Raw genomic sequence first — 12,220 nt, 5'->3', positions numbered from 1 at the left:
TATTTCCGATTCCTTAAATGTAAGAGCAAAATAAGGAATCGCTATTTTGCGATTCCTTATTTTGCAAGTAGGTTTCAACGTACCTACATTGCATTCTGAGAATTTCTGCGTTACCGCTCAGTATTTGGCCACCTACATCTGGCCCGAAGTTGGATAATGAGGCAAAATACTATGAAAGCCTCCTCATACAGGAACCTGAGGCTTGGGTATCTGAAAACATCATTATGCCAATAAATCAGACTGGTGTTAGAAAAGGAATGGACACCATCTCTAATGATTAACAAAATTAAATCAAATAGTACCTTACTCTATCTCTGCTACGTAGACTTTAAGGCAAGGCGGCCTTTGACGCGGTCTCAAGACCATTCCTATGTGCAAAATTGGAAGCACTTGGGATCTCACAACATCTTCTCAGAGCAATCAAGAAGCTGCATGCAAACCCGTGGGTGAGAATTAAGGTGGGTGGATGGGAGTAAAGTTCTAGAAAAATTTCAACCACCACTGGCGTGAAGCAGGGATGCGTACTAGTCCTCCTTCTTTCCAACCTCTTCTTGGCTTACCTGGCAACCTCCTTAAATTACCTCTCAGCCCATCCCCCCAAAATAAGCACAACGCACCTGGGCTGTTTGTTTTATGCAGGCAATCATGAGCTGGACAAAAATAGGCCTCCTATGACTGTCAAACACCCTCCAACTATATTCCAATAAGAATCACTTTGTGGTGAATTTACAAAAGCCCAAAAGAATGATCATAGGGAACAAAATCAAAAAGGTGGGTGAATGGTTTCCAAATGACAGCAAGATTCCCAAAGATAACATCTAAATATCTTTGGGTGTTTTTATTGAAAGCTGTGGTTCTTTCCTGCCCCAAAGGAAATACATCTGGAATGGGACAGGAGCTCTTCAAAATTCCTTTGGAAAATTGGCAAAGCGCACATCTGGAGCCTAATTGAGTTCTCTCTTTGAGGTAATTAGGGCAAAATAAATTGATCCCAACCATCTTATATGGTTCAGAAGCCCTGGGTGACAGGAATGTGAAGCTTCTCGACAGTCTGGTCACAAGCACATATCGGAAGGCTTTCAGATTACCACATGGCGTGTCACCATCACAAATACGGCTTGAGTTTAGACTCATCAGCGAAAATGTAATGCACCAGGGCTCATATATGTAAAACTCTGCCATAAACTCAGATGTTTGAAATCTGACACTTTAAACCAGCTCCTATGGTCCGAAATGCAGATTCAATGACAACCATGCTTGGCTCAAGGGGGAACAGCCATGACAACGTGGGGATTACCCCGCACTGCCATTACAACGTGGGGATTACAACGAAAGTCGTTACAACGACTTTCACTGGAGGGCGCTGTTGGATAGGGAATAGTTTAATTTTCTATCTAGCACCTTCCTTACTGTCAACGTGGGGTGGAGTTGGAATAGAAAATTAAACTATTCCACTATCCAGCGCCCTCCAGCGAAAGTCGTTGTAACGACTTTCGTTGTAATCCCCGCGTTGTAATGGCACGCGTGGTAACACCACGCGTTGTCATGGCATACAACCGGCTCAAGTATATCTTGATCAGGCAATTACAACTCTGCAACTATGGGACCTCTGGCACTCAGTAACTCTGTTTTCTTTCTTCAAAACTTCAGTTAACAAAGTCCTCCTCATCCATTGAGAAGAATACGCTGGCAAGGCGATCTCATGCCCACATTGTTCTCAATATCTACAAGACCCTGCACCTGCAAACCTATGTAGCAACCGTCCTTTCTTCTACAGTTAAAAGGCAGCTCATCAAGTATCGACTCGGCCAGCTACCAACTCTAGATTTGGACTCGAACTGTCTCGGACGGCACAAAGCAATGCAGGTTATGTGACCATCGATGGGAGACAATTGAACATATAACATATGCTGACGGAATGCAGATTTTGGCTTAAACCTATTTTGTTAACAAGAGGGATCCACATGTACCGAAGAGCCGTGATCGAGTCTCTTCAAGTTACTGACAACAGACTGACTGCCCCCTTTGTCAAATGTTTGATGTGTGGTGAGCCGCTGCTGTACGCACAAAAGCATGACCCTAAATGGCCTCCGCACACGGCGGTGGTAGTGGCATGTTGAAGGGAGGCAAATCGAGTGCTAGGGTTGCAGAACAAACTGACTAGCAGAACACCTCTCTGATCAGGTGACTGGTTAAAAGAGGTGGTCTCACTACAAGGTTTTACAGGCTGGAAGAATATAAGAATAGATCCGCTGGGAGATGTGTGGAGGGGAGGGGCTCCACTTCCATTTGAGAATCTGCAACAGAAGGTTGACCTGGTTGAGACCCAGAGATTCCACTACCTGAGGCTCACGCATGCCCTACTGACACATTTGCATCGCGGCACCTCCCTTCCTGACCATTCCCCCTAGAGCTCAGATTACTCTTTGATCCTATCCCTGAAAAAGCACCCTCAACAATATACCGGAAACTCATGAACAACTTGCCTGGTCCACTGACAGCCCTGAGGGCAGCTTGGACCTACGACCTGGAAAACATAGATAATGAGGAGTGGCTAGAGGAACTCCACGGCCCAAGGGAGATAGCGATACGGTTACGGTTCCGACTAGTGCACCTTAAGATATTAAATCGCTCTTATTACCCTTTGACGCTTCTACATAATATTGGAAGGGCACCATCACCGCAGTGCATTCCAGAGGGCAGAGGGAATGATGTTTAAAAGCAGAGGGTGTGCCAAGAAATGGGAGAAGGTGTGGGCACAGTGGCGCGCCTATAGGGGGTCATTGGAGAGCCAGGAAGTAACCGAAGGGGCTATAGCTGACCATAGAGAAGTGATCACTTAAATGTAATTTTTCCGCGAATGCGTGCCATCAATCAGGTGCTCCTTTGTATACGATGTTTTCTACCCCACCCACTTCCCTGTTCTACTAAAATACGATGTTTGAATGTTAGCATAACTTGAAATATGCATGACTTTGCAAATATCATTGTACTGTCTAATAAGCTTGTTAAATACAAAGAGAAGAGTTTAAAAAAACCATTGTTCCTTTAAAAATAGGGTGCATATTACTTTCTTTAACAAGCATGTTTCTTATTGGTTAGTAGAAAATGTTTGAAAGGTACAATAGATAGGATTAGTTGATATTTTGCAAATGTCAACCACACCTGCGGTTTGCATTTGTAACCTTGTGTGCTGAACTTGAAAATATGGTGAACTTGTGACCTGTTAGTTCAGTTGAATGTTCCATGAACTCTTACTATGGACACTGGCATTAAGTAGAACGGGGGAAGGGCTGAAACGCTGGACTTAAAATATGAAATTGTAATTTATATATAAGTGATATGTTATTTAAGTATTTTTTCCCAAGTAAAAAATAAATAATTGTTTTGATTTGTGCAGCAAGGAAACTTAATATTACCCCCCACTCCCTTGCCCCCCTCCGGTTGTGCTCCCTAAGGCCATCTCAGGTAATGATGACCGCCAATTCAAGCCAGCAACTGGACAGTCACTCTGTTAAACGTTTATGATTTATAGTTTGATCTTTTACCTATCTCTTGTCTTTTTATATAAAAATTCCAAATCTAGCAATGTGAATTCATGAAATACTGGGAAAAGTTGAAGTTTCATATGATTAGTATTTATGTGAATGAAGTATTTTAGCAATTATGCATACAAACATTTTTAATAACTGAGCATTTATAAATAAATGGGTCCATTGCTTAGGCCCCAGAGGCTTCCCTTCCTTTCCTATGTTATCTCCTCCCTGGAGCATGGTCCAAGTATATGTGTTCTTCCTCATCTTTGTTCACTATTGTTTTATTTGATAAGTGTTTCAGTATTATTCCTACACATGCAATGTGGTTTCCTACCTTTACCACAGGAATACAGCTTATGAAATTTGTTCCTTTCACCCTAGCTGCTGTCTCAATTGATACTTTAGTTATTTTCATCCACAACTTTACTACTCTTCTCCACACCCTACTGTATGCCACTCCCCTCTATGCTACTCCACAACAAGCCACTCCACTTTACTATACGCCACTCCACACCAAACCACTGCATGCCACTCAGCTCTATTTATTTATTTATTGGGCTTATAAAGCGCGACAGCTACCCAAAAAGGGTTTCCCTGCGCTGATGAGATAATAAGCAAATGAGCAGATCACAATACTCTGATAAGAGACAGGAGCAAGTTACTAATTAAAAAGCCAGGTCTTTATGGCTCTGCGAAAGTGAACATAGCAGGATTCCATGCGTAAATTCAGAGGGAGGGAATTCCAAAGCTTAGGGCCCAGAAGGGAGAAGGACCTTCCCCCGATCCTGGCGTGACGCACTTTGGGCACGCTGATAAGTCCTTGAGATGAGGATCTCAGGCAGCGGGCAGGCGTGTAGATGTGAACGAGGGATTGTAAGTATCTTGGGGCATTGCCCCATTTGATTCGATGCATAAGACTAACAGGCCGATTCATGAAGCTAAATTGCGCTCGCAAATGGCCAGATTCCTGGAATCTGGCCCTTTGCGAGTGTGATTTTTAGGTCTCGCCTGTCAATGCGCATGCGCATGTATCTTGCGAGACTATGGGGGCTTAAACAGACTTTAACCAACTTGCAAGGAATCGTGGCGATTCCTTGCAGTGCCCGTGAAATTCAAGCTCAATGCGCATGCGCATTTACATTAAAAGCGCGTGCACATGCCCCCAGCCGCCTGCCTTGCATGTCTTTTCCCTCAGGCGCACTCCTCCCACACCCCCGCTCCGCCCCCTCCCCTGCCTGCCGTGTCGCATTTCCGTCTTGGCTCCCGCCTGCCTTGCATGTCTTTTCCCTCAGGCGCACTCCTCCCACACCCCCGCTCCGCCCCCTCCCCTGCCTGCCGTGTCGCATTTCCGTCTTGCCTCCCTAAACTACTCGCTGCCTCCTCCCGCTCTCCTTAATCCGCTCTCCCTCTCGTGAAATCCTTCTGGTGGGTGATTAGCTGGTTTGTGTTTCACCAAAAGAAACTCACCAATCCTGCCTGCCGTGTCGCATTTCCGTCTTGTTTTTTTAACTTGTTTTCTTCCCTTTTACCCTCCGATTTCCCACCCCTCCATTCGCGTGCAAACCTTTTCCTTCCTCCATTACTTTCACCTCCTCTCTTTCTGATCGTTTCTATCCCCCTGTCTCGTCTTTTTTAGTTTCTCTCGTCGCCCTCACCCCTCCTCCCCGTCTCGCGTCTCGCCTGCAGCTGCACTTACTGCAAAGCCGAGGACACCACAGGCTGCCTGCTCCCCACCCCACATCCCTGCAGCTGTACTTACTTCTGAGCCGAGTACACCACAGGCTGCCTGCTCCCCACCGTTCTCTTCCCTTTCACCCTCCGATTTCCCACCCACTCCATTCGCATGCAAACCTTTTCCTTCCTCCATTACTTTCACCTCCTCTCTTTCTCATCGTTTCTATCCCCCTGTCTCGTCTTTTTTAGTTTCTCTCGTCGCCCTCACCCCTCCTCCCCGTCTCGCGTCTCGCCTGCAGCTGCACTTACTGCAAAGCCGAGGACACCACAGGCTGCCTGCTCCCCACCCCACATCCCTGCAGCTGTACTTACTTCTGAGCCGAGTACACCACAGGCTGCCTGCTCCCCAACCCCCTCCAGCTACACTTACTTCAGAGCCGAGGACACCACAGGCTGCCTGCTCTCCACCCCTCATCCTTGCAGCTACACTTACTTTCGAGCTGAGGACACAACAGGCTGCCTGCTCTTTGCAGCTGCACTTACTTCCGAGCTTAGGACACAACAGGATGCATGCTCCCCGCACCCCTGCAGCTGATCCACTGCATGTGTGAGTGATTAACTCAGCCATACCATTTTCTTTGCTTTCTGTGTCCTGTAGCTTTAGTTACTGACTAAATTCGGGACTACAAGTCCCAGAATGCAAAGTGTCTTTGAGGACTGTGCGCACTGCTGACATTGCACCAGATATCTCAGATATGCTCTGCTCGGTCTAAGGTACACTAATACTGTCTTGCACTCAAGCTGCCTTTGGAGGTAACCGAGCTTCTTATGTGTGCCAGTAATGGACACACTAGGCACATTTCTTTCCTTTGTAACCTGGTGCTTTCAAATGTTGTTTCTCGAAATGGAAACAACTCGAAACTACATTATCCAGCATGCACAGACAAGCGGAATGGGTGGTTATTCGTATCTGAAAATCGTTTACTGTAAAGTGAACATATTCTAAACATGTTTTGTAAAGAAGAGCCATGCTACACGTACTTCCAGTCATAATTTCACATTGCATTTATGCAAAACAGACCCATACAACGCACACTTGAAAACAGGCCTACTGTGACTTGCACCATATTAAGTATTAGTAGCTCATCAAGGTGTGTCTTTTCTAGCAGCCTGGTTTTAATGGGGGCAATTCAATCCTAAAAGCTCATGAGGAAAAGGCCTACAGCACCACACGAGCTGCTTAGACCTGCCAGGAGACACTTTGGGGGCTGTCCTCTTTGCTAACCTGTTTCATTGACCTTCCTGGGTGTTGCTGGTTGGCTGCAACGATCAGGCACACCACCTTTACCCAGAGTTTAGGGTAGTGTGTTGGCTCTGCAGTAATGTCCTGCATGTTGGACATGTGCACTTATTTATTTCATCAATACCCCTGCAGTCTACTTATTGGCATACATCACCCTGAATGCGCGACTTCACGTAAATACACGTGCTGCAGGTCTCGCCTCAGCTCAATTAGACACACTTGGAGCGCTAAAAAGGCTGCCACAGATGCAACCACCCGAAAGAGCAAACCTTTGCTTTCTTTTAACAAGCTACAGAGTTAAAAGAAAATGCACGATCTTCCATGGAGCAGTCATGTATTAAAAGCAGCCTTAATTGAAATTAACAGGACAATATTTATTCTAAAATACTATCCCAGTCACAATTGCTGGTCGTGGAGTGTTTGAACGCATGGTTTTATTTCTACCTGTAAGGGTGTAGCTGGGATGCCATTCGTAACTGTTTCCTGGCCGCCTTTATGTATTAAAGTGGGCAGTGTGTACATTTCATGGTGTGGCCTTTCTGTGTGGTGCTACAAATCAAGGAGAGTGAGACTGCGCTTCATGGGTTCCAACTGCTTTCATACATAGAGGTTGGTGGTTCTAGTGAGCACATGAAATAGGCGGAGTACCTCATTTTGTTAATTAGTAGAAAATGATTGACTCACAAAGATTGGGCGGGGTTTACGCTCCTGTGATCTGTTACCTCCTCAGGGGGAAATACTACATGTGCTTTTCCCATTCCCCCACATTGCTGGCCTCTAAGAATTGCAGTGTTTTTTCCGCCTGTTGGGTCACATTGTGGCTGATTGATTCTCCTTTCGCCTTGCTCAGTCTTTCAGATTTGGAAAGTAAATAACAAGTTGACATTATTACAGCTCTCTGCATTACTGTGACACATTCCTCGCTTTGCCATAGCACTCTACTATCAGCGCACTAAGAAATTGAGCTGGGAGAAGTTGCAGACCAATGCTAGCTATATCAACTAAACGCAGAAAATGAAAAATTGAATTTTTACATGCCTTGTTATATAAAGCCAGAGCCGCTGAAATTGTGCTAATAGGCTTAACCTAATCATGCTTCCAGGTTAGCTGCGTTATGTGGCATTCTGGGACGTTACGTTTCTTTTATGACATTTTAATATTTTTGGGTACTGAGGCAATACAGACACCAATCCTGCACATTCAGAAAATATCATATCCTGCTGCAAGGGCTTAACGATTTGCTGAGCTAATGAGGGAGAGGGGCTTTAATGATTGGTATACTCCGTGGCACAAAGGCTGTAAAGTTTTGAAACATCCCATCCACTGAGGATAATAACATCTTCTAAGTTAGCCAGGGAGAAAGAGAAATACACATATTGGAATTTTGGAGCTAAAGTTGTATCTAGTAGCTTTTGTTGGTCTTCTGTCACACTGTTGTTTTTAGGTCTCCCCACTCACCGCTCTCCCCACTCACCGCTCTCCCCACTCTCACCACTCCCCTCTCACCACTCTCCCCTCTCACCACTCTCCCCTTTCACCACTCTCACCACTCTCACCACTCTCTTCCCTCTCACCACTCTCACCACTCTCCCCTCTCACCACTCTTTCTCCCCTCTCACCACTCTCTCTCCCCTCTCACCACTCTCTTCTCTCCTCTCTCTCCCCTCTCCTCTCTCTCCCCTCTCCTCTCTCTCCCCTCTCCTCTCCCCTCACTCTACCGCACTCACTCTAACGCCCTCACGCCTTCACTCTACCGTCCTCACTCTACCACTATGCTGCCCTCACTCTACCACTCTACCGCCCTCACTCTACCACTCTACCGCCCTCACTCTCCCACCCTCACTCTACCACCCTCACTCTACCGCCTTCACTCTACCACTCTACCGCCCTCACCCTACCACTCTACCGCCCTCACTCTTCTGCCCTCACTCTACCACTCTACCGCCCTCACCCGACCACTGTACCGCCCTCACTCTACCGCCCTCATTCTACCGCCCTCACTCACTCTTCCGCTCACTCTACCGCCCTCACTCACTCTACCGCCCTCAATCACTCTACCGCCCTCAATCACTCTATCGCCCTCCCTCTATCTATCACACTCCCTCTATCTATCTATCGCACTCACTCTATCTATTGCATCACCATAGCATCACTCAGCAGCACCACAGCATCACTCAGGGGCACCACAACATCACTATGCGCTACAACAGCATCACTGAACGCCACAGCATCACTTGTCGCCAAAACAACATCACTCAGCGCCACCACAGCATCAATCTGTGCAACCATTCAACAACTGGTTCAAATATTTTCTGTCAATGTTTCAAGCTTTATTACAAATGTCATAAAAAGATGTTAAATGTTTTCACTTCTGTTCTTGTTAAAACATTGATTTGTCAGATCAATACATGTAAGACAGGGGAAAACAGAACATGTACCTTTACTAATGCTATAGATGTAACATTTGCTAACTTTATAACTATTGGCATTTCTAATAACAAAATTAATACTATTAGAGATTCCTTAAATGCAATTCATAAACCAATTGGAAATTGCGAATTCGCAATATTTGGTCGCTATTTACCACGAAGTCTGACTTCGTGGTAAATAGCGAAAAAATAGTAATAAGCACGTTAGTGCATTTTTTTCTGTGGCATGTTACACACACACATGTCCTTTGGACATGTGTGTGCGCAACACCTGTTTAAATTTGCATTTCAGGGGTCTTACAGGGTGTCCTTTGGACACCCCTGGCACCCTTGAAATCGCTATCTTATTTGTGATTAGCTAATTGCTAATCGCAAATAAGGAAAGGCCCATAGGAATGAATGGGGAGTTACTCCTTATTTGCGATTAGCAATTTGCTAATCGCAAATAAGGATTGTGTAGGAATCGCAATTTATTTTGGTATTCCTACATGAATCTCGTTTATCTCCTTATGAATCGCTATTAAAGACTCGCAAAACGGGTCTTTGATGAATCTACCTGTAAGTGTCTTAAATGCAACTCTGCTTTCATCTCTTAGCCAATGGAGTGTCTTAAGATGGCCAGACATACGTTCCATTGGATATATGTTGTTAGCACGCATACTATTACCACGCATACCATTAGCACGCAATTTTTACAACGCAGGATCCCTTACAACGCATACCTTTACAACGCATGACAGTACATCGCAGATACTATTACAACGCATACCATTACAACGTAAGTATAGGTAAGTATATAATTTTTTAAAATAATGTAATTAATAATTTTTTTAATAATTTAATTATTTCAATTACATTTTAATAAATAATTTGTAAATATATATGTAAAAAATACCCCTGTACCCCAAAACCCAAATCCAGCCCTTAACCCTAAAAATACCCCTGTAATCCATAACCCAAACCCAGCCCTAAACCCTAAAAATACCCCTGTACCCCATAACCCAAACCCAGCCCTGAACCCTAAAAATACCCCTGTACCCCATAACCCAAACCCAGCCCTAAACCCTAAAAATACCCCTGTACCCCATAACCCAAACCCAGCCCTGAACCCTAAAAATACCCCTGTACCCCAAAACCCAAACTCAGCCCTGAACCCTAAAAATACCCCTGTACCCCATAACCCAAACCCAGCCCTGAACCCTAAAAATACCCCTGTACCCCATAACCCAAACCCAGCCCTGAACCCTAAAAATACCCCTGTACCCCAAAACCCAAACCCAGCCCTGAACCCTAAAAATACCCCTGTACCCCACAACCCAAACCCAGCCCTGAACCCTAAAAACACTCCTGTACCCCAAAACCCAATCCCAGCCCTGAACCCTAAAAATACCCCTGTACCCCAAAACCCAAACCCAGCCCTGAACCCTAAAAATACCCCTGTACCCCATAACCCAAACCCAGCCCTGAACCCTAAAAATACCCCTGTACCCCATAACCCAAACCCAGCCCTAAACCCTAAAAAAATACCCCTGTACCCCATAACCCAAACCCAGCCCTTAACCCTACAAATACCCCTGTACCCCATAACCCAATACCCCTAATAAATGTATTAAAAAAAATAAACTTACCTATACTTACGTTGTAATGGTATGCGTTGTAATAGTAGCTGCGTTGTAGTGTAATGCGTTGTAAATACATGCGTTGTAAATACCCTTGCGTTGTAATGGTTTCGTTGTAACACTTCTTCGTGGTAAAAGATGCGTGCTAACAGTTGTATACCGTTCCATTCTATGCACTTACAAAGCAATCTTGCAGCAGCCTTTTGCACAAGTTGAAGGCGTCTCATGACAGCCTGTGATGACCCCAAGTAGAGGGCATTTCCTTAGTCTAAACGGGAGGTGATTAGGGCGTTTACCACAGACTTCTGTGTATCGTCAGGCAACAGCCAAATGATTTTCCTGAGCCACCTCAGGATGGTGAAACAGCTTGATGTTAAATTAATAACTTGGGGCTCCATAGTTAGGCCCTTCTCAATGATAATGCCAAGGTTACGTACTTGGTGTGACGGAACGGGTAAAGAACCCATTTCTATGGGCCAATGTCTTGGGCTCCAAAGACCCTGATTTGGGCCAAGTATTAAAGCCTCCGTTTTGCCACCGTTCAGTTTTAACAGGTTGTCACTCATCCATGTTGCAATTAAACTAAGGCCTGACTGCAGAAGAGAGGAGGAGTCCTGGTCATCATTAGAGAGTGAAAAAACTGTGGGGCAGATTTACAAACCCCTTGTGACACTTCAGCGCCACTGTTGCGTCACTTTATGTGACAAGGTGATGGCATAAACAATGCGCCATGCTGCAGCCCACTTACAACGTGACGCATCTAGGCAGATGTGCCTCCTTGTAAAGCCCTGCGCCACATTATACCAGGTATAATGTATGAAGGGTGGTTGTTCTCATGCGAGAAAGCCTTGTAGAAGTGATGCAGTGAAATCTACAAGATTATACTGCGCTACTTGTAGGACGCCACTGCATCATCATAACCCTACGCCTGCTTGGAGCAGGTGTACGGAGTGACTCAGTGTATTAGGAATAGGCCTCTCCATGCATTGCTGAAGTTGCATCATGCTTACGGCACAACTCCAACAATGCGTGACTTTTACACCTGACAGATGCATCCAAATTTTGGACGCATCTGTCAAATCTTGCACCATGGTGTGCCGTATTGTAAATATGGCGCATCCATGGTGGCGCAAGGGTTTCGCACACGGGCACAGGGAAACTGAAGCATCTACAGATGTCAGCTTTTTGTAAACAAGCCCCTGTATACTTGTAATGTGATTACAATTATCCTATTTGTTAAATGTTTTATTCTTTGTAAACTCTTTTCTGTTGCCTGAATTGCACGTGCATATAGTGCATACATTTTTTGGGATTCTTTTGAGAAATAAATCTGATTCAATAGTCTTATTACATACAGCTTAAATTCTGACGTTAACTCCCTGGGACACATTGTGTGCTCTTTGACAACATTCGGCTTCCTGTCCCCCCCCCCCCCTCTCCCCCCCCCCCCAAGTTCCTCCATTAGCAGATGGGCTCTTGCAAGCATAAGAGAAAGGAGAACAAAGTCTCGGCTGGGTTGAAAAGGGCAACATCTGAGAAAAACAAGTCCAAGACTGTCCTGGGCCAAACAACTCCATTATTATACCTCTATTATTATAACTAGAATTGTTGACGTAGTAGCCATTATCAATGTTTCCAAGATGGTGAACCTAAGCAGAC

This window comes from Lissotriton vulgaris, chromosome 7, assembly GCF_964263255.1.
Source record: "Lissotriton vulgaris chromosome 7, aLisVul1.2, whole genome shotgun sequence".
NCBI lineage: Eukaryota > Metazoa > Chordata > Amphibia > Caudata > Salamandridae > Lissotriton > Lissotriton vulgaris.
The sequence above is the reverse complement of the archived record's forward strand: the minus strand, read 5'-3'. Positions refer to the sequence as shown.